This window comes from Rhagoletis zephyria, unplaced genomic scaffold (assembly GCF_001687245.7).
Source record: "Rhagoletis zephyria isolate East Lansing unplaced genomic scaffold, Rhagoletis_zephyria_1.1 Rzeph_scaffold_02302, whole genome shotgun sequence".
Lineage (NCBI taxonomy): Eukaryota > Metazoa > Arthropoda > Insecta > Diptera > Tephritidae > Rhagoletis > Rhagoletis zephyria.
The window spans coordinates 21,248-43,171 of record NW_016159386.1 but is presented as its reverse complement, the minus strand read 5'-3'; the positions used below and the strand labels follow the sequence as shown (position 1 = coordinate 43,171).

The 21,924-nt window shown below is 41.9% G+C and overlaps 1 long non-coding RNA gene across 1 annotated transcript; it reads right to left on the bottom strand.

The window, feature by feature from the left end:
* Window positions 1–1,902: 1,902 nt before the first annotated feature.
* On the bottom strand, window positions 1,903–17,927 carry LOC108366519 (uncharacterized). The gene is made up of 3 exons (XR_001848099.1): window positions 17,918–17,927; window positions 10,383–10,386; window positions 1,903–2,438 (listed from the first exon to the last, which is right to left on the bottom strand). It is a non-coding gene; the product is annotated as an uncharacterized LOC108366519 (long non-coding RNA).
* Window positions 17,928–21,924: the final 3,997 nt, after the last annotated feature.

The window sequence follows — 21,924 nt, the reverse complement described above, 5'->3', positions numbered from 1 at the left end:
GCATATTTAATTATAGAAATGTATTTTTAAAGAAATTTTTTTTTATATAAACTTATTTTTAATTTAACGTATTTTTTTATTTCAAAGAAGAAAAAATTCTGAAGTAATCAAAAATTTTCTTTTTGATTTACATAAATTGAAAAAGAACTTAATTCAATAATTTCAAAAATAACAAAGTACAAAAATGAACAAAGTACAATAGTAAATAATATTAACACTACACTGTGGACACTTCGTGTACCATCTTCTGACAGAGCAAAAGTCCTCGATGAAAATCATAACCAACATTCGCATCAGGGTGTTTGGAAAACTTATAGACGTATCTCACAACGCTATTACTGGCCAAACATGTATGAGTCCGTTTACCAGTACGTTCGGCAATGTGAACTATGTCACCGCATTAAACCAAGTAATGAGAGCACCAAAACACCTCACGGCGAATATAGAGAACCAAACCAACCGGGTAGGCAATTATCGATTGACTTCATCGGTAGGCGGCCCATGTCTAAAAATCGTAACCAATGGATCTTCGTAGCCATCGACTGTTACTCGCGATATGTCTGGGCGCAGCCCATGAAAAATGCAAACGCCATATCCGTAGTCAATTATCTTCGACATATATTCACGGTGAATGGCTGCCCCGAACTCATTATATCAGATAATGGTACTCAATTCATCAGTCAAACTTTCGCAAAGCTTTGCGCCGATTATAACATCAAACACATGAAAACGCCTTTGTACCATCCACAAGCCAATCAGGTAGAGGCGACAAACAAAAGCATTAAACTTGGATTACGTGCTCACATGGCTGACCTTTTTGAACATTCCTCCTGGGAAAACCATCTTTATCGTGTTATTCATGATATTAACACTTCACTGCATTCAGACACGGGCTACACGCCATATTTTCTGCACACTGGTCGTGAATATGTGAAAGATGGAAACGAATATAAATTATTATTGGATGTAAATCCATACCATACACAGGATGTGGAACAGCGTAAAGTTCTGGCTGATGAAATTCGAGACAAACAGTTCGAACAATATCAACAAACCGCACAACGGGCCTTAACCCGCAAAAGAGAAAGCCATTTCGAGATAGGCTCGGAAGTGTACATTCCCAATCTTAAACAGTCCGTGGCCGGAGAGGGCCATGCCCAAAAACAAGCGCCACCAAAAATTAGAGCTTATGTTTCACGGAAACTTGGTTCGAATTCATATGAACTGAGCGATGCTAAACACCGAGTGCTTGGCAATTATTCCGCCGATTTAATCACAACACGTTAACTCATTCAGTACATTCGCCTTCTCAAGGATTTCGATGAATATATGGCGGGCCTCCATATTCCATTGATTCTGCCTTATTACAGGGTACCTGGCTTCTTAAGCAAACAAAAACAAATGTGATATCCCATTAGGCTCGAAACGCATCCGTAGCGTAATCGATCCGCCACAATCGGATAAATCGCATATCGATAACTTGGTAGTGGCACTAGTCGAACAGAAAGGGCCATCTTCAGGTAAATACGCAAAACCGACGCCCCTTTTCTTGGGATTTTCTCCGTCACAAACGTTTACGCACGCTAAATATCTATAAGTAGACGAGGTAAGCGGTACACGTAGTAACGGGGTTGGTTGTGTGTAATGGTGCATAGTAAAAATCCACACCCGTTTCGATTCACAGTTATCCTCAAACTAACTCTCAAGTGCCATTTCAGAACAATGGTACTCCCGCCGTATGTGAAGGTTGGCCAGCAAGTGGCAGTGGGACCACAAGGACGCGTTGCCGATATTCGCGCTCGAGGTCGACCCTAAAGCGCAAAAACCCCCATTGGCCGTGATTCCCAAGGTTGCGGTTGCGTGGGGTAGAGAAGTCCTCGGTCCTCGATCCTCGATGTCTATGCACCGCCATTCGAGTCACAAGCGACTGGCGGGGAAATTCGCGTCCTGTTCGCCCAGTGGCATGACGAGCCGACACACCGTGCCGCAATCGGCTATCTACGTATCAGTTCTCCTGACCAAATCGGCTTCAGCGACTTCAGGACGTCACTGGCCAAAGGCGTACCACGCAACATGTTCGACAACACCGCCTTTATTGTCGGTTTCCGTACGCCATACTACCCATTTCACTACGAGGCAACTTTGCGGGTGTACAATGGTGTCAACCGGGACCTAGCATTTCGACTGGTATGCTACCACAAAGCGGGAAAATGAAGACGGTGGCCGTACAAACCGAAGAAAAGCAGGGGGTTAATGCAACTCCGGTATCCGAGACCGAACCCAACACACCAAGGACCACAGGGGACCCAACTCTAGTGATCCTCTTAACCCAAGTGGACATGCATGCGAGGAACCTGTTGAAAACGTACCAACAGCAATTGCACCATAGGGACCGGAGCATTCGAACTCCAACCATGGGGCCGTCTACGCTGTCCTCACTTCCACTGTTCAACCAACCACATCACGCGCGGTACGATTCATCCGCACCATCGATCTGCCACGGCGCAGGCTACTCTTAACATCCACCGAAACCACCCCGACAGAAACCGTATGTTCCGGGAAACCCGTTCGTCGCAGAGATGCTTTGCGCCAACCCAATCTTTCGTCGCTTTCTGAAAGAGAATTCGGGAGAACCCATAAAAAATAAAAAAATAAAAAAATAAAAAAAAGAAGAATGATATTGAAGTAATCATTACGTTGTAAATGAAATGAATTACTGAATAAATTAATTAAGTTTAGTTTTGTTATATCCATAGTTTTGTTATATTATATCCTCAGTATATTGCTGTTAAATCGATCAAAGCAAACAAATAAAGGTTCATAGCCAAATCATTTACCAATGACTTTCATCTACCGTAGCTTACGTAATGCGTACTGAAACTAAATAGGAAAGACGGAACATGTGTACATACATATGCGCTCAGAGGCGAACTGAACGAGTCAGGATGGGGTTGATGAAGATCATGTAGAACGATTTCAATGTAAGGTCTAACGTCCATCAAACCACAGCCAGTGAATCGCATTCGAACCACCATTCTCATATCCCTACTAAACGCTCCACATTTTTTTGTTAACGTGTCGCTGAAGATGAGAGGGGGATAATGATCTATTATTTTTATTGCCCAAATAATAGACATAAGAACGATTATAAGAAATGTAAACATAACAAAACTGTCAAAGCTAAACTTCGAAAGGGGGGCCATTGCCAGATAAATGTACGTAACCAATAGTTATTCAAGACACGAACCATCATATCGGTATAAACTATGAAAACGGCCACACTGATATACGATAAAAGAATCGGTGATGATATACCACGAGGCTAGACAGATATTTCTTCTTTTTTTTGGAATTGGATACGGAGCGAACCACACTCATCAGCCCTTACAAGAACGGAATTACAACCAAGTAATTAAAGTGGATTAAGAACTGGTATTAAAAGCTGGCGACATTCGGGGAGTCGATACTCACCCCTCAGTGGAAATTAATAGAGGCAAAAGGTGCCGTCACATTCCTTCCGGCAAAACCCCAGCCATGTTCTTGCGTAGAATAAAGAAGTTGTGAGCATCAAATCCGGACTATTCATTTCACAGAAATTGAGTCACCATAAGCCGGTAATACAAAATCATTACACGTAAGTCAGCCACCATCCATTGGAAACGAGCTATCCATCAACCGTAAATAAAGATTCCTGTTTGGACCGACAAACCAAGGTCAAGCAAATCAAACGTGATCTTTTTCTTTGTTATATGTTCTATGGAAATTAAGGAAATTTAAATAATAAAGTACGATTTACCATAGCCCCGAAACTACAAATTTATTGCAACGAACCCTGGACATGGCGAGTATACTCCAGCATTGTAGAAGAAGCGTCGGGGCAACAAAAACGCTTCGTTACAATTGGCGCCCGAGCAGGGACCCTCGGTAGATCGTACACGCGCCAAAAGGGATTTTTTCACCAAATAACAATGAGTAAAATGACGGAATCGGCGAACACCTTGTGGCTGGATAACGAATACAAAGAGCATCTGGTGTCTATCGCGCTCACCAGGTACGGAAGTGGTCAGTAACTTACGACGGTGGACGAGACCCGCTAGACTTCGTGGAACGCCTAGAGGAGCTGGCCGAGATATACACGTTTGATCTAGACCTACTCCCAAAAATCATGCCCGAGCTACTACGCGACAAGGCCCTCCAATGGTACTGCAACAACAACGAGCACTGGAAAAGCTGGGACCCTTTCAAGCAAGATTTTCTAAGCTTCTTCCTACCGAAACGGTATTTCGAGCGCCTAGAGGATGACATACGGCAGCAAAGACAGCACGCACGGCAAAAGTACAAGGACTACGTGCTCGCGATACAGAGCTTGATGCGCCGTGCCAGGTGCAGCAGGGAGCAACAATTGGAAAGGATCTTTCAGAACAGTCACCCCGATTATTCACTCGCTGAAGAATACGAGGGCATTCTCGAAAACCAACGCCGAATGTCAGAAGCGCCCCGACGTGAAGTCGCGAGTCACGTTGTAGGAAATTACCCTGAAGCGCCGCCTACACGGTCGGACAGATCACCTCATCAACATCCATCGGAGCGTTCGGCCCAACGGTGTCCAGTTCCACCGCACAAGGCAGCGAGGAACCTACAGCACCACCAACGACCCACGACCCAGTCTAACCCAAGCAACGTATGCAGAAGGTGTGGTCAAGAAGGACATAACGCTAGGAGATGCCGTAACGCGCGAAAGCTATTTTGCGACCGGGCAGCCCCACCATGGACAAAACCCGGCGAATTCGCAACCATGCGTCAAGAACATGGCCGAATCTACGCCCCAATACAGCTTGGCGGGGAATTGGCGGAGGCCGTCTTCGACACAGGCGCCTCGATAAGTTTCGTGTCAGCCAACTTAGCGGAACGCATGTTAAGCTCTGGGAACGAGGAGAAGATAACCGTGGACATCGAGGTATCCATGGCCAATGGCACCATCAGCAGGATTTTTGAAGCCGTTAGAGCTGAGTTCACATCGGAAAGTCATACCACCACGCGGTACTGAATGTCATGCCCGGCGCAGTTGATGATGTCATACTTGGTCTGGACGCGCTAGGCAGCATTGCGACGACGATTTCCTGTGGCTGCCACCATATCGTACTAACCAAAATACCTACACAGCATGCCTTAGCGACGCATACCGTAGCGCGCATCACAGAGGGTACCGGACCGCTGGTAACACCCAGCAGTAGTTCACCGAACGGCGTGTCAAGTAAAAGTCTTAGGAAAATCACACACTGCCGCCGCGTGGCGCGCTGCAGCCATACGTGTGGTCAACGCATACGCCGCAGTCGACGCGACACGCGCTGCCACGGCACACTCCGTCTCCGCACACGGTACTTACGCACAAGCAAGGAAACAAGCATCCGAAGCCCATACGGAAGCCATTGCACGCGTCTACGTCTACCACACCGGTAGCCGCCGCACACACGACAGTCGCGCGCAAGGGAGCTCAACGAGATATGAAGTTCCGCTCCGAAAATTATACGATCGTCCTACATCGGTGGAGAGCGCACATTCGGCCAATCAAGAGGGACCAAGATCACCGAAGTGGGGGGGAGTGTGAGGACCAAATATCCCTGAGACATTTGGCGCACACAAATACCCGCCATCAAAACAACCAGCCACACATTAAACCACAGCAACACAAGCCAAAGCAGCCAGCCACGTAACAAGTCATAGCAACACCCAGCAGCATCTTCGCTGCCATGACAACGCAACATCACACAGAAACTTGTAGCTTCACGACCACGCAACATCAAGCACGCAGCCTATTAAAGATAGAACACAGCCGCTCAACAGTCAGTCCGCACGGAGCTGTGGTCGCGGTCGAACGCCTACAACTGACTGGGGGGATTGCTTTTGCGTCGGCTCGAACCACCACAAGACATCCACCATTCGGAAGTAGAAAGCCATAGATCTGAGCGAGGGGGGGATACGGACTGAACCTCACTCTTTCGAGCTTGAAATCGGCTTTGATCCACCACTCGCCACAGCCTACCGTGAGCCGCGCACGGATGACACCCGCTCGTTCGCCGACAACTAGAGCGCGTCTTATCAGTGCGACCAAGAGCGCCACTGGCCATCGACGTCATCGACTGAGCACCACTCACCGGCACGACCCGAGCGCTACTATCCAACATTGCGATAGCGCCACATACCGGCGTCACCAGAGCGCTACCCACCAGCGTTGTTAGAGCGCCACTCACCGGCACGACCAGAGCGCTACTCTCCGACATTGCGAGAGCGCTACATACCGACGTCACCGGAGCAATAATCACCGGCGTCATCAGAACGCTCATTGGCGCGACTAGAGCGCAACCCACATTGCAAGAGCGCTGCATACCGACGTGGCCAGAACAGCACTTATAGACGTTAGCAGCGCGCCACTCAGCGGCGTCAGTAGTGAAATCGAAAGAAGGAGGCCCGTCCTGTCAGATGGAGTCGTCCCAACCCCTCTGCGTTTCTTGCTTGTGCAGCCATGGGTGTTGCGCCGACTCCCAACGTTGATGCAACGCCCCCTTAGTCTGACATATCCGTCTGTCTAGTAGTCCATCTGTCCTCTCTCTGTCCAGTCAATCAGTCGGCACCCTCACGTCCCCTTCTAAGCCCAAGTTTAACCCACACACCAAACTCAACGAATTCACCACTGCATTTTCTTTATATCACTACCCTTTCAACTATTTAAAAATATTGGTAAGATATTCATCAGTTTTTGTTCCTACTTCATTTTACAATATGCATTCATAAATATCTCTATTCAACTAACCTACTACTTCAGGGAAACCAAAATCAAAACGAATGATACAATCATTAAATTAAATTAAAATTAAATAAATTCAGTTACAAGACTAGTTCAATTCATTCAACAAAAGAACTGTGGAAAACTGATATTCAATATTAACGAAGCATTTAAATGGTATACAAAAATTGGTAGATAAATAAGTAAATTATGTGTATGCGTACCTAGGCAAAATAAAAAATGAAAAAATTGAAGGATGAGACAAAATTTCACTAGTCCTCGGTGTTACCCCCATACCTTTCTTTTTCAGGGGAACGGCTTACTGCGTGAATACCTCTTTTATTTCTTTAGGTTGTACATATGTATATACATACAAGGATGGATGTACATAAATATGCGTGCATATGATAACAAAACCGCGAATGAATAGCAAAAGCGAAGATCGATATCAAAACAAAATTAATACTTAAGTCTATTTATGTGTGTACGTATATATATGTGTATGTATAGAAAAAAAATGTTTCTCTTCACTCACCTTACCAGTCCCGCGAAGGTACCCACATGCAGAGAGGACGTTGGATGGCTGGAAAGCAATATACATATATTTTAACATACATACATTAGTGACAGCCGCGGTGCGGAGCCCGTTGCTGTTTAGTCTACCGATCACTCGCTTGCGTTTGCGGGCAGCAAGCGAGTCGCAATTTCCTTCCGCTAAAAACTCTTACTTTGTTCAACCAAACAGCATCAAAGATGCCGCGCTTAATAAAGCTAAACGGCAAATGCATTCACCGCCATGAATAAAAAGTGAAACAAAAAAAAAAACGCGGTCTAAAAGAAAAAAAGAAAAACTAAACGAAACGAAAATTTAAGTATATAAGCAACGAACGCGAGTAAACACAAACAAATATCCTACCCACGCGGCTTAAAGATAATACAACGAATAACAGCCAGGTGTAACCGAACAACTCGTAGCTTGAGAGCAAAAAAAATGGGAATGCTAACTTACAAGCACGGAATTTTAAGTTTAAAAAAAGTGTAATAAAAAAAGTAAATTAAAAAAAAACTCAAAAAAACTCGACAGATAGACTAAACTTAGGCTGCGCTGCTGGTTGTCGGTGGTAGGCTGTTCGCCGGCGCACGCTGTGCAGTCACGCCTCTGCTGACCGCTCGCTGATGTATGGATGTTAGTAGTTCTGCGTGGATCCACTCCAGCCAATTCAGCCCGCTCTCTCTCGCTATGGTAAGTTCCACTTCCAGTTCGCAGAACGATGTTGTTGTTGTTGCTCCTTTGACAGCTGCCTTTTTGTAGTATATGCTACTTTTGTGCAGCGGCCGATGACCGGGCCAGGTGCTTATGTATATATCCGCACAGCTGATCGTAGTCTAGTGGTGGTGGTCTATTTACTTCTCGCTTTCTTCGTTTGTACCAGTGTGAGTGTACTTTACTTGCCGCTCACCCGTGTTGTAAGTTGAGGGTATGTACGTGCAGGTGCGTATGTGTGCGTGGGCTACTACCTTTTTCTTATGTTGTGTCAGGTCAGTAGTGGTGTGATGTGACTCGTTGCAGTATGACGCTGTTGTTGGTATTGTATGTTGATTCTTTTCTTACGAGGTCCTTTTGTCTTAGTACTGGCGACCTAAAAACACATAAAAAACTACTTAGTACAATGATTTTCTCTAGAGGAAGCCATAACTAACTGCATCGGCTTTACAATAGGGCACTTTCATGCAACTTTCGATTCGTAAAGCATTTAAAAAGTTTTATCCCCATGACTTTGTGTGAAACTATCACTGAGGGCTATTATCTTTAGTCATTAGATTTAATTATCTGTAACTTAGTGACTAGCGCCACTACATCATTCACTGAATTCTTGCGCCAGGATAGATTATCAAATAAATCTCGAATATCACCAAAAAAATCCCCTTTTTTTCTTTTTATATGCACCCGTGTACATCTATATACATACATATTAACACAAGCTTGTGGGTCGGTACAGAAGCCACTACGTACATAGCCCTCAGTTGCTCACTTTTTTTTCTACTTTATTACCAAACAATTTTGTTTCTTTATAAAAAAACTAAATAAGAAAAATATATATGTATATACGCAACTCAATATCCGTATTTTATTTCAACGGGTTTGGTGGCCCGTGCAGACGACGGTATCCCGGTAAATTCCGCTTGTTGCACCTAACCGGTTCAAATCCGCGTAAAACTTTCGCACACTAACAGTTTTTTTATTTTTATTTATTTTTTTTTTTGTTATTATAAACTAGAAATTTCACCCACGCTTTGCTTTACCAATTATAATTTTCACGACCGTTTGACACTGAATCTGCACCATAGTTTCTGCTCGACTAACTGATTCGATCCATCCGCTCTCCTTTATTAAGGCTAATCAGGCCAAAGAAGTCACTCCGCCTCCGTTAGGCCGCTATTTTCCGAAGCGAAAGTACTCAACTTCTAGATACACCCACACATACGCTAAAACTGCATTACCTATCTGCAGGGCTAGCGGAGCTTCAAACCTTTGGCTCTACCGCTGAGTGGTGTATAAACGAACATCGAATTTACACATACATAGATAATTCCACCTCCGGTACCTACGCACCCATGCATGCTTACACATTCATGCCAAGTGAAAGCTGTGTTACAGGCTCGCACCCGCCGATGGTGCCTGTCACATGGAGCGTGTGCGTAAAAAGAAATTTAAAACACGGGTTTCGTATCGCCAACGTGTGGCTTCGACCCACGACCTAGAGCCGGGCTTCAGATTATTTGCTGCCGATTGTCACTATATTCTAGTCTAGCTATTCACGGTCACATTTCTACTCACAACTTCTAAAAGTCACTATACCACCGAATGAGATACTTATCCTATATCACAGCTGTTGGGTTCTTATACCAGGAGTCAATAGTAAAATAATAAACATCGTACAAAAAGAAAGGTCGAGACCTGGGTAAGTATACGCATCCGTAAATTAATAAGTAAATAAATAAATAAATATATAAACCAATAAATAAATGTATGACAAAAAAATAAAATAAATATCACAGAGTTAAATGCAGCATAGTCAAGTAAAAAAACTGAATAAATAAATATGTACGTATATAAATAAATATCACAGAGTTCATGCACATGAGGTCAAGTAGTAAAAACGAGTAAATGGTCAAATAAGTAAATATTTAAATAAATGAATAAGTAATGAAATGAATTAATTAATAAAAGAAGCCAATAAAAAAAGGAAGAAATAATCAGGTACTTAATAGATAGAATAGACCAAACACAAATTTACACACCCATATTAACATACACACACACACAGTACTACAACATGTTATACCGTTAGCAATAAATCTATGCTACGAAAATATCTTTAGCATGGTATACCCAATAGGGGTTTCTTTTCCCACTGGTGACACCTAGTCCACACATGGAGTTTCCGATTGTTCTAAGCACCACGCATTTAATTTGCTTTGGACCTAGTTTAGCGTTATAATTTTCCATTTGTGAGCTTTGCTTAAAATTGCGGCGGTATACCACTTGTCCAATCTGAAATTTAACTGCCCTGCTTCTAGTGTAATGTTTTCTTACTCCTCTCATAGGCCAACTTCAATTCCTTCATTATTTTGTCTCTCATTAACTGGGCTTTATCCGCTACTGCTTCGACCTCGCAATCTGCCTCCCCAACCGTACCCAGTCTTCGATACAGCTCATATGATGCAGCATGCTGTATCATTGGCATACCGAAGAGGGCACGGTACGGGGAACTATTAATTGCTGTGTGCACCACGCTGCGCAGGGCGAAAGCAGCATCACTGATGTGTTTGTCCCAGTTTCTTTGGTTTTCATGCAGTACTGAGCGATTTACCCTTTCCGTGGCGTTGCCTTGGGGAGAATAAAAAGCCGTCCTAATGTGATTGGTTCCGTACTTTTCCAAGAATGCACTGAACATTTCTGAAACAAACTGCTTCCCGTTGTCGGAATGCACATATTCGGGAACGGCAAAGATATGGAACACTTCGTCTTCAAGGAACTTGATTACATTGGCTGAAGTGGCACTTCGCATCGGTTTCAAGAACACAAATTTCGTAAAATGATCCAAACACACAAACACAAAGACATTACCACTACACGTACGCGGGTATGGACCCATAAAATCAATAAATAAACGCTGAAAAGGTCTTTCGGTAATATGCTGTTTTTCCATCAGAGGCCTGTGAAATGCATTTTGGGTTTTGCTGCCTTTACAAATATCACATTTTTTTATATAATTTTGCACATCGGTTACCATTCCCAGCCAATAATATTTTTCTCGGATCCGGCACAGCGTTTTGTGAACACCTCCATGACCCGCAGAAGGTGAATCATGCGAGGATTCCACTAGCCCACGACGCAACTCCGTCGGAACCCAGAGTTTCCAGGCGTGGTCCTGCTGAAATTTATCCCCTTACTTAAATTGTGTCCGTCCGATATAGTTAGCTCGGGTAACTTGTCTCCGTTGTCTGTCATGGTCTTTTTCAGTGCTTCGTACTCTTCTGTTTTGAAGAATGGCGAATCGAGACACACCTCTAACATTCGGCTATTCATGGTTATTTCTTCCATGTCGGCGCGAGACAATGTGTCTGGTACGATGTTTTGGGACCCCTTCCGGTGTTGTATATCAAAATTAAGGCTTTGCAGCTTCAAGCTCCACCTCGCGAGTCTGCCAGACAGGTCTTTCTGGTTCATCAACCATTTCAGACTGGCGTGGTCAGTGATTACCGTAAAGGGTAGTCCCTCAACATATGGCCTAAATCTTTTTACACTAAGCACCGCCGCGTAGCATTCCAATTCGGTGATGCTGTAATTTCGTTGCGCCTTATTTAATTTCGCCGAGATATAGGCTATTGGGCGCTCGGTAGCTTCGTCATCCAACTGGAAGAGTACCCCACCCACACCGTCAGTCGACGCGTTGCATTGAATATAGAAATGTCGGTTGAAGTCGGGGTGCGTCAGAACTGGTGCCGATATTAAGCTCTGTTTTAATCGCTCAAAGGCCATTCTAGCTTCGTCAGTCGTCGTAAACTTCTTTATTTTATCTTTAGTGAGGGAGTCGTGCAGCGGGGCTGCAATGGTCGCGTAGTCCTGAATGAATCTACGGTACCACCCTGACATCCCTAGGAACCGCCGGAGCTGCTTCTGGTTCCGTGGTTCCGGGAAGTCTCTAACTGCCGCTATTTTGTTTGCATCTGTGCGAATACACCCGTTCCCAACAACATACCCGAGATACCTCACTTCTTTAAAGCAAAACTTACTCTTTTCAACGTTTATAGTCAATTTAGCTTCACGAAGACACCTAGATACTTTCTCTAACAAAGACAAGTGGGACGAAAAATCTTCAGAACAAACTAGCAAATCCTCTAAATACACGAACACGGACTCACGTAAAGAAGCGGGTATAACCTTGTCCATCAGTCTACACATGCTTTGAGCAGCATTGCATAACCCGAAAGGCATGACTTTGAAGTGATAAAGAGGTCCCCCAGGCACTGTGAATGCGGTTTTCTCTCTAGACTTCCTCTCCAAGGGTATCTGCCAGAATGCGTCCTTCAAATCGACGGCAGAAATAAATCGAGTATTCTGTAATCTACTTAAGATGCCATCGATGTGAGGAAGTGGGTAGGCATCTTTGGCCGTTCTCTCATTTATTTTTCATCATGTCATCTAAGCAAAGTCTATTATTTCTACCTTTTATGACAAGCGAAACTGGAGAATTCCAACTACTACTACTTTCTTCTATCACGCCCATTTCCAGCATTCTGTCTAACTCTGCGTAAACATGTTTTTGGACTGCGGGCGAGATAGGGTAGTGCCTTTGTTTCACTGGGAGGTTTTCATTCGTAATTTCAATGACATGCTCCTCTTTATCAGTTTTGCCTAATCCTAGCACAGCAAAGGAGGGAAATTGTGCCTTTACCTGTTCTAGCGCCAAGCTTTGGTCATAGGTCAGATCATGTTGAACTGCATCAAAAGTTAAGTCACCCTCGGCGGGCACAAGCTCCGCAACAACAGAACCATTCACATTCGCACTTACACCCTTGCTAACAACACTCATGCCAAATGCCTGTCAGAAGTCGACGCCAAGATATACTTCCTGTTGAAGCCCCGGAACAATCAAAAATTGGAGGTCTCGCGCATTGTCATCCCAGATGACAGGCAGTGTCCGGATACCCTGGCCCTTGATCGGTGTTGAGGCTTTCCTTGCCTTCGAGGAGCTTTTCCGCATTCTTGCCCAAGCAGCTGGCACCTGCACCTGAGTCCAAAAGTGCTAATACGTCATGAGCACCTATTTTTGTCTTCGCGAAGAATCGGTTATCACCTTTTAGCGTAACTATTGTCGAAGTAATCGTCCTACAAATTCTCTTCAGATTATATTTTTTTCTCCCATTTTCCTTATCTTCTCAAAGTTCCTACTCCTTTCCTTCTTAGTCACCTCTTCGCAAAAGATACGCCTACGTGCCTTTTCGTACTCCAATTTTCTCTGGTGTAGACTCTTACTTTCCTTATCCCTTACTATTCCTAACCTATCCTTAAGCACTTCACTACCGATCTCTCTCTTTAAAATACTCACTGGGTTGTATTCGGGAGGTCCTTCTGCTGGCAGGAGTTCCCGGTGATCTCCGCCAGCTTCGGGTTTCCCGGGTTTGGCTTGTACACACAAAAGGACGAATCACTACCACCCGCAAAACAAATCATATTGTGGAACTTAGACTTACATTTACCTTCCTTCTGGGCGTCAAGTGGGTTTTTGACATAGTGGTCGACCGGTAAGCCACACGAAAAACATAACATAAGGTGAAAAGGGGACGGACAAAACGAATGGATAGCAGGATTTTGGACTTTGGCATTTGCGGACGAGGACACCTTTTTAGGAAGTGACACTGCCTCTTGAGATTTACTACACTGAGCCCTATCTATCGCTTCCACATTCTTATATTCTACCTTCCCATCTACCTTTTCATCTGCTGTGCATTCCAACTCATTTACTGCTCTCGGTCTGTTCTTATTTTCTTTAATAACTTTCTCAGCTCGCTTGCATTCCGAAAGTTAAATTTGCTAAATTTGGCTTCAGATTCCCTCTAATGATGCCTACTAACTCATGCTCCAGGATCTTTTTCTTACGACGGAAGGTCAAATTATGTACGTCGCCATAAAACTCCTCGAAGGTTTCCTGCGGGGTCTGCTTCCTTTCCATAATTTCTCGGATAACCTCACAGTCCGGCTCGGCAGTCCTGAAGTGGCCCAACAACTCCGCTTTGAGCTCGAGGTATCCGGAATCCGGATCGTCGGCATGGTCCTCGAGCACTTGCCAGTACCACTTCAAGGCGTTACCGGTGACCAGGCAATGAAAGTCTGTAAAAAGCTGGTAGTGGGAGATATCATACTGAGCCCTCATTTTTTCTACGCGGAAAGGGAAACTCTGCACCGTTATACCTTTAGATGAACCGTCAAACTTTATATGCCACTTTTCCAAATCTATCTTCTTCCAATTTTTTGCTTCATTCTTAAATCGAGAATCGCCACCATCACCGGATCCTTCACCTGATCCCTGTCGGTCTGATCCAGAGTTTCTATTCCTGGCAGTTTCGGGCGTTGGTGCCATAGTTGGCCGGTTTTCCGATGCTCTTACGGAGATCTCCACTTTTGCTACCCGGTTATTGAGGCTCAGGACGTTGTCTCGCATGTGGCGGACCTCATTCATGCATTCTGCCATCATGTCATTTTGTTGCGCCATCATCGCCATCATTCGGCTCAGCTGCTCGACATTGATGGCCGCAGAACTAGGCCCACCCCCTTGAGACTCCACGCCTCCTGGCTTCTGCTTATCTGGCTGCATGCTTCCACCTGACTGTTCCTCTTCTGACATTTGGAAGAGCTCTTCTATTTTTCGAGAAAACGTTAAACTGTCGTCGGTCGCGTTTAAGGAACGTTGATCGGTCACCCTAAAGTTGGGCTGGCGTGACTTCTGGCTGGCCGTTCCAAACACTCTCGCAGCACACCTATTCAAATTGTCCGTAGGTACAAAATCCACCGGATGTGGAATACCGGTATCAATCTGTGTAAAAATGGAACCAACCACCTGGTTCTCAAGAGCCCTTGCTACACTCCGCGTTACCCTGCGATTCGAATCGAGCAATCCAAGTCCTCCTACTACTACGCTATCGTCTACCACTCGTTCTTCAGCTTCCCGATCTTCCATTCACCAAACAGTGCACAAGCAGTACGAGTAATAACAAACTGACCTCCGAATTATGCAAACTACAAATCCAGAAATAAATGCAAAAGAAAATTCAAGTCTCGTTTACAAACGAAACCGAAGGTTTGAAGCGGGTGAACGCAGGAATTTCCAAATAAAAATTAACAAAAAAAAGGAAAATCTATCACTAAGAACCCAAAATTCCTCAAATCGAATATCAAAAATCCACCCACAGGTTAGGGCGACTCAAACGGCGAACTTGAAACACAAGGTGCCGCTTGTTTCGAAATTTAAAACTCCCACAAAAAACTCCAAAAATGCAATAAAAAAAATAATGGTAATGATAATCCAAATAGCCTAACCAAACGCTCGGTACAAATTCAGATCAAATCAAAGGAATGTGCAAAAATTATAAGTAAAAGGAAGCAAATAATTCTAAGAGGAAAGTTCAAAGGGGTAGATACATTAATTCAATAAAAATAATAAAGACCGAGTTGTTTTTTTTTTTTTTAAACCGCCTATTTCTAGATTCCAAAAATTCAACAAAGAACTGCTAAGTTCAAAAAAAAACGTATAAAAATAATTAATTTGTAATTCAAAACAAAAAAAAACAGGAAAAATAAAAAAAATCAGAATTCAATATTGCTAAATTTTCAATTAAAATTAAAATTAAAATTCAAAAAAAAATATAAAATGTATAAACAGTCTGGGATTAGACTTGCTCAATGTAAAAGGAATGTTTAGAACAATTAAACGATTTCAAAATCTAAAGTTTAAGACAACGAGTTCAAAACCTAAACTTCTAAATTCAAACCAAGAAAACCAATTGCAACTGCAAAGATTTCAAATGTTCAGATTCAGTTTCCTAAATTTGCACCTTGAAATTTCAAAAATGAATCAACAAGATAAGCATTGAAGATGGGAACTCAAAATTTCCAACCAAAATAACCAGTTTTAATTAATTAGTTAGCATTGTAGAAGAAGCGTCGGGGCAACAAAAACGCTTCGTTACAACATACATATATCTATACACATGTACATGCATGTATATTTTTTTACATTGCAAAAATAAAAAGAAAATAACAAAAAGCAAGCTCTATTGTCAGAAATAAAAAATATCAACTTAGCTCAGCTTACCCAGTGAGCGCCTAAATATACATACGCACAAACATACGTACATACATACATGCATGGTGATCCCTTTGCCTACCTACTTAAATGTACCCGATCTATTTGCGCATAATTACAAAGCGCATGCCCTAACCAAATTAGCGTGCATTCCAAAGCACAGCTGTTACATATATATTCTCACCTCCAACAAATATTTTTGGCCTACGTTTTGCGCCTATTCTTCGCCCCCACAAGCAGTGCAGCTATCAGTATACTGTAACTGCACAATCATAGGCACATACATACATACATATAGATTCTGCGCTCCCAGCAGTACTAACTATTATTTGGTCATTTAAAGAACTTTGTTTTTCTGAAGTTTTCACATAATCGTTCGCATATATAACCATGCTTACAAACGTATGCATTTTCAAAACGCAGCGAAACAATTGCGCTGCCCTTATAGATATGTACATACATATGTATGTATATATATCGGTGATGGGCATTGCCTTGCCCGCGGGCAAAGCTCTTTTAAGCTTTATATACATTTTGTATAAGCGCGTGCAGAGTAAAAGCTCTATCTGCCCATCGCTGATATATAAACATACACATATTAAGCAAGTGAGCCCAGCAGTAAATTTGGTGATAATACCCCAGCTGCAGATTTACGAACTCCCAAAAATTTATATTTCCAAAAACACCCCCAAACCACAAAAAAAAGATATACATATATAAAAATACATATAAAACGAAAATACAAAATACATCCCAGTTGTAAAATTGACTGGTCACAAATTTACATACAGTCCACAAAAACACCATAAACAACAAATTGCTCAACCAAGAGTCTCCTTTACGTACTGGATTACTTACGTACAAATTAATTTTCAAATATTGAATATGCGAACTGAACAAAGCTCCTAAATTATTTCCAGACTTCTACCGAAGCAAAAATTTAACATAGAAAATTATGGCTTCATGAGATATTGTGCCAGACTCACCTCTTCTCCCATAGAGAGTCCTCGAACAGAGTCGGCCCTCGAAATAAAAGAAAAAACTATTGACAATCTCTGGGCGCGGTTACAAGCCGCATATTACTCAATTTTCCAGAAGGATGATGAAGACCTTCCAAATGATTTTTTGGCGTTGGCGGAAGGCAAGTATCAATTTAATATTGATACTTATGAAATGACTAAAGCGAAGATCTTAGATCAACTGAAATTTATCCGAGCTATAAGTCCCTCAAGCTCTCACTCCCGAGAAGCACAGAATTTGCACACAGATGAAAATCCTCACATGTATCTGCAACTCCCGCCATGTGACACAGAGATTTTCCACGGTGGTTATGAAGAATGGCAATCTTTCCGAGATATGTTTACATCCGTCTACATAAACCACCCCCAATTAACATCCGCTTAAAAGTTATACCATCTCCGGTATAAAACAATAGGACAAGCCGGTCAAATCGTCAAGCAATTCCCTCTTAGCGACGAGAATTTTGACCTGGCATGGCAAGAATTAAGCGAGCGTTTCGAAAATAAACGCATATTAGTGGACAACCAAATCCAAGGTTTAATGAATCTTCCTAGTATTCACGAAGAAGATAGTAAACAAATTATTAATCTCCAAAGTAAAATAAAAACATGTCTGTCCGTTTTAAATACTCAAAAGGTTTGGACAGACAGCTGGGACCCCATCCTCATACATATATGCGTATCTAAATTACCCAAAGATCTGATCTAATGAAAGCTCAAAATAAGATAAAGACTTTACCAACCAATTCCAACATGGTGTTTTCCTGTTATTTATATAACACCCAACATCCTATGAAAAAGTGTCCAATGTTTAAAACATTCACGAAATAAAGGCGCATAAAATTTGTTAAAGCTAATAAATTATGCCGAAATTGCCTCGCCTTCAATCATACCGTGGCAGAGTGCAAGTCACCATTTAAATGCATGTATTGTCTGAAAAGACGTATCTCGTTACTTCATGTTCATTCAAATAAAGGCCATTCCAAAAAGGCTAGCATAAAAGAAAATATTAATAAATCGATCACCCACAATCGAAAAATAAATGAAAGCTGTGGTCATACCCAAAACATCACAGACCCACCAAGTAAAGAGCAAGTGATCCCCTATGATCACCACCCAACCTATACGCAAACTCAAAAAGTAATAACGCAACACAGCACAGCGCATACGATCACCAAAGATTGCCCCAAGAGTTATCAAGCTACAAGTCGGATAAGCAACCCACCTACTCAAACTCCGCGCATATTAGGTGCGTTCGTGTAAAATCTCCAGCAGAAACCAACCAACTGCCAAATTCCGGCGAAATGTCATCTGTTCGCTCACAAGAGAGAAATATCCAAAATAGTACGCGAACAGAAAATTTGCAGAAACTTGCAAGTTAGACGAACAGCTGATATAATTTTTGTTTACATTCAAAAGTGTAAAATTTAAAACGTACCTAAAGTTATCACAAAGTGTTATACTGAAACAGTTTATTGATTAAACATATAACTACTTATTTCTTACAAGTTTAATTAGTCGCATTTTGTAATTTTTAACTTCCAAACCATCAAATTCAATTTTGTGATTTGCGTAAATGCCAACCAGCTGTTTTTGATCAGCTGTTTTCCTGTTGGCAAATTGCTGTTGTCAAAAATTTTTCCAGCAGAAACCAACAGCTTCCCCTCAAAATGAAATGTCACTTTGCTCTCTCAATTTCCCCTACTTTGCAAGTTTTTTGCGTACGCGAACGCAAAGAACCTCTATTTCGTCAGCAGCTCAAAAAAAGGTTGAAGCTCCCAACCTAACATTCACAGTTGGAAGTATTTCATATTGGTGGATGTAACTCAAAACGCACTAAGAATGCATGCGAACTAAATATAACTACCCGCAAGGCAAAGCGGAAGATAAATACAAAAGCTGTCATACTCAAGCAGTTAACGGAGCACTTAGCGACTTCCCCCGTATGTCACGAATTTATTAAACAGTTCAATGCCCATGAACTAGCTGACCCCCATTTCAGCAAACCAGCACCCATAGATCTGGTTATTGGAAGCGGCATACTTCCACACGTTCATCGACCCGGAGTCCGAAAAATACAAGATAATGTAATAGCGCAAGAAACTATATTTGGTGTGTACAATCGCCCCATTGTAATGAAGGAGCACCCTAATGGCCTCTCTGCACCTTTGCACCACTTTATGGTTATGGCAAAAAGAAAGTGGAGAAAGGAAAAGGACTTCGATATCAAAAGTCTAACCGAGCGCACACGGGAAAACGGCCGCCACAGAATCCCGGGCGTAATTAACATATATTTTCATTCCGTATATATGTACATCATTTAGTTGTTAAATAAACCATTTATAACGTTTATTCAAAAAGCGAGTGGTTTTTATTTAAAGCGCGTTGCCACTTCTGATGCGATGATTACTCTGGCGATGCGTTTGGATAACTTTTCAGATGCGTTTTGGAACAGTATACATTGCCAATATTTTGTACGTATGCAAAGCAATGGACGTTTTGGAAGTCAGCCTAACTCTCCAACCTCGGTACGTGTGTATATATTACTATAGATATAAGGTATATAATCCTTGTATTATCCATGTCTAGTCCTTATTGCTTACTGTAGTAGTCCTTACTAACGTATTAACTTACTTACATATAAATTAGACATAATTAGCCACTTAAAAGCAGTAAGTGCTTTTATTTTTTCAGTTTTGAGTTGTGCCGTTATTGCGGAGTACTATCGATATAATTACATATGTAAATATAATAACAATTAATACAAAATACCAATTGCACTGACACGACTTTTCATCAAAGCTTTTAAGGCTAAATCGCTTATATGTATATACGTATTATTTTAATTTTACAGCCAACGGATATCGTGTATGAATTCGAGTAATTGGAAACGGATGACTTGTAATCGACGCCGTAAACATCCAAAACAACACCAACTCCTTAGGCAAAGCGGCGACGCATGGGAAAAGAAGACGCCGATTTTGCTAAGACCATCGAAAGTGCTTTGCAAACAGTAACTTCAGCATCGAAAACAGACAAATGGAATAATTTGGGAGCATTTGTTTCGGCAAGTGGACGGGGCCTGGATATCGAAAATCCACTCCTGGCCAAAGAATTTAAGGTGGCCATACAGGAAGTGATTTTAAACTTTCAAGAGATAGCTGTAAGCAACGCAAGTGTTTTCTCAGAAGATTTAATCTAATACTTGCTTTTTCAGGATTTTAAGAAATATTTAGTTTGCAATTGAATGCTTATTTTTTTTTGTTATGATTTCAGGTGGCCTCAAACAAATGCGATATTACCAATGCGATACGGTATCGTATTTGATGCGATAACGAACAAAAGAAAACTGAAACTGGTGCGATACGATGCACAGCGATACCTCTCTCGTTGTGTAGCAAGCTTTCTTAGGTGACAAAAAATCAAAAATCTGCAACCCTAAAGTGGAAAAGCCATTCATATCGCATGCATCGTATAGCAACGGTCTGTTTGAGGTCCCCTTCAGCGAGTAAATTTTTATTTAGTTTTTTAACAATTACTTGTGTTGCAAATAAAATGCATAATTTAGATTTAAGTAGCTCTAGAATTAGCCAGTGTACTTAAATGTATATATGTACATAAATATATGTACACTGGTGGTCCGATAATTTGAACCGATTTGGTTCTACAAGATTTGACCACTTATTTTTATTTATTAATTTAAATTTATTTTTGTTAAGAAAATATAGTTCATGCTACAACGAAAACTATATAACCCAAAGTTTTAAACTCTGTTCAAGAGTGATAATAATTCGACAAAGTTCAAAAAATGATCATCAAACTGCAACTTGAGTTCTAAAGATTCTTATTAAAGAGTTTGAAGTTTTGATGATCATTTTTGAACTTTGTCGAATTATTATCATTCTTGTACAAAGTATGAAACTTTGAGTTATATAGTTGTAGCATGAACTATATTTTCTTAAAAAAACAAAAACAAATTAAAAGTAATGAATAAAAATAAATGGTCAAAACTTATAAAAACAAATCGTTTATAATTATCGGGCCACCAGTGTATATATGTATGTATGGACTTTATAACCTGATCAAATGTGCCAAATGAAAAAAAAATTTATACTGAAATAACAGTATAAATGCAAGAACTGGTTTCAATTTTTAAGAAAGTAGTAAACACTTTGTTCATTTCAAGCGGAGTTTTATTTATGTAGATTAATGTTTTTGAATCCTATTTTTATTGCCATCTGTATTTGTTACATTTAACCTGTTACCTGAGTGTGTAGGGGTAACACCCTACAAAAATGGCTTTTGGGGTAATGCCGTGACCCCCTCCGTCCCGTTAAAACCCTGGCAGGCCTCGAAATACGTTCCGATCTCGTCGCCGTTAAATTGGTGGTTGTAGGTAACGGTTGATACGCCATCCCGTTTTTTGCACTGGATCTCTTAACGTCGAAAAGCTGCAATCACAACAGACGGCCAATTTATTCGCCACTCGACTCACACACCTGCTCTCTGAGAGCACTCTTCAACAATCCGACATACGCGAGCAGTGGAACCACGTTTCCCGATCATTAAGTACCGCCGCCGAAGAAGTAGTTGGATTTCAGCGAGCCCGAAAGAACGACTGGTACGATGAGGAATTTCAAGAAGCCGCAGAGAAAAATGAAGCCGCCTATAGGGTCACGCTGCGGAACTGAAGAAGGAAGCGAGATGTATTTGCCTCAATAAGAAGAGAGAGGCCGAAATACGTGAGTGC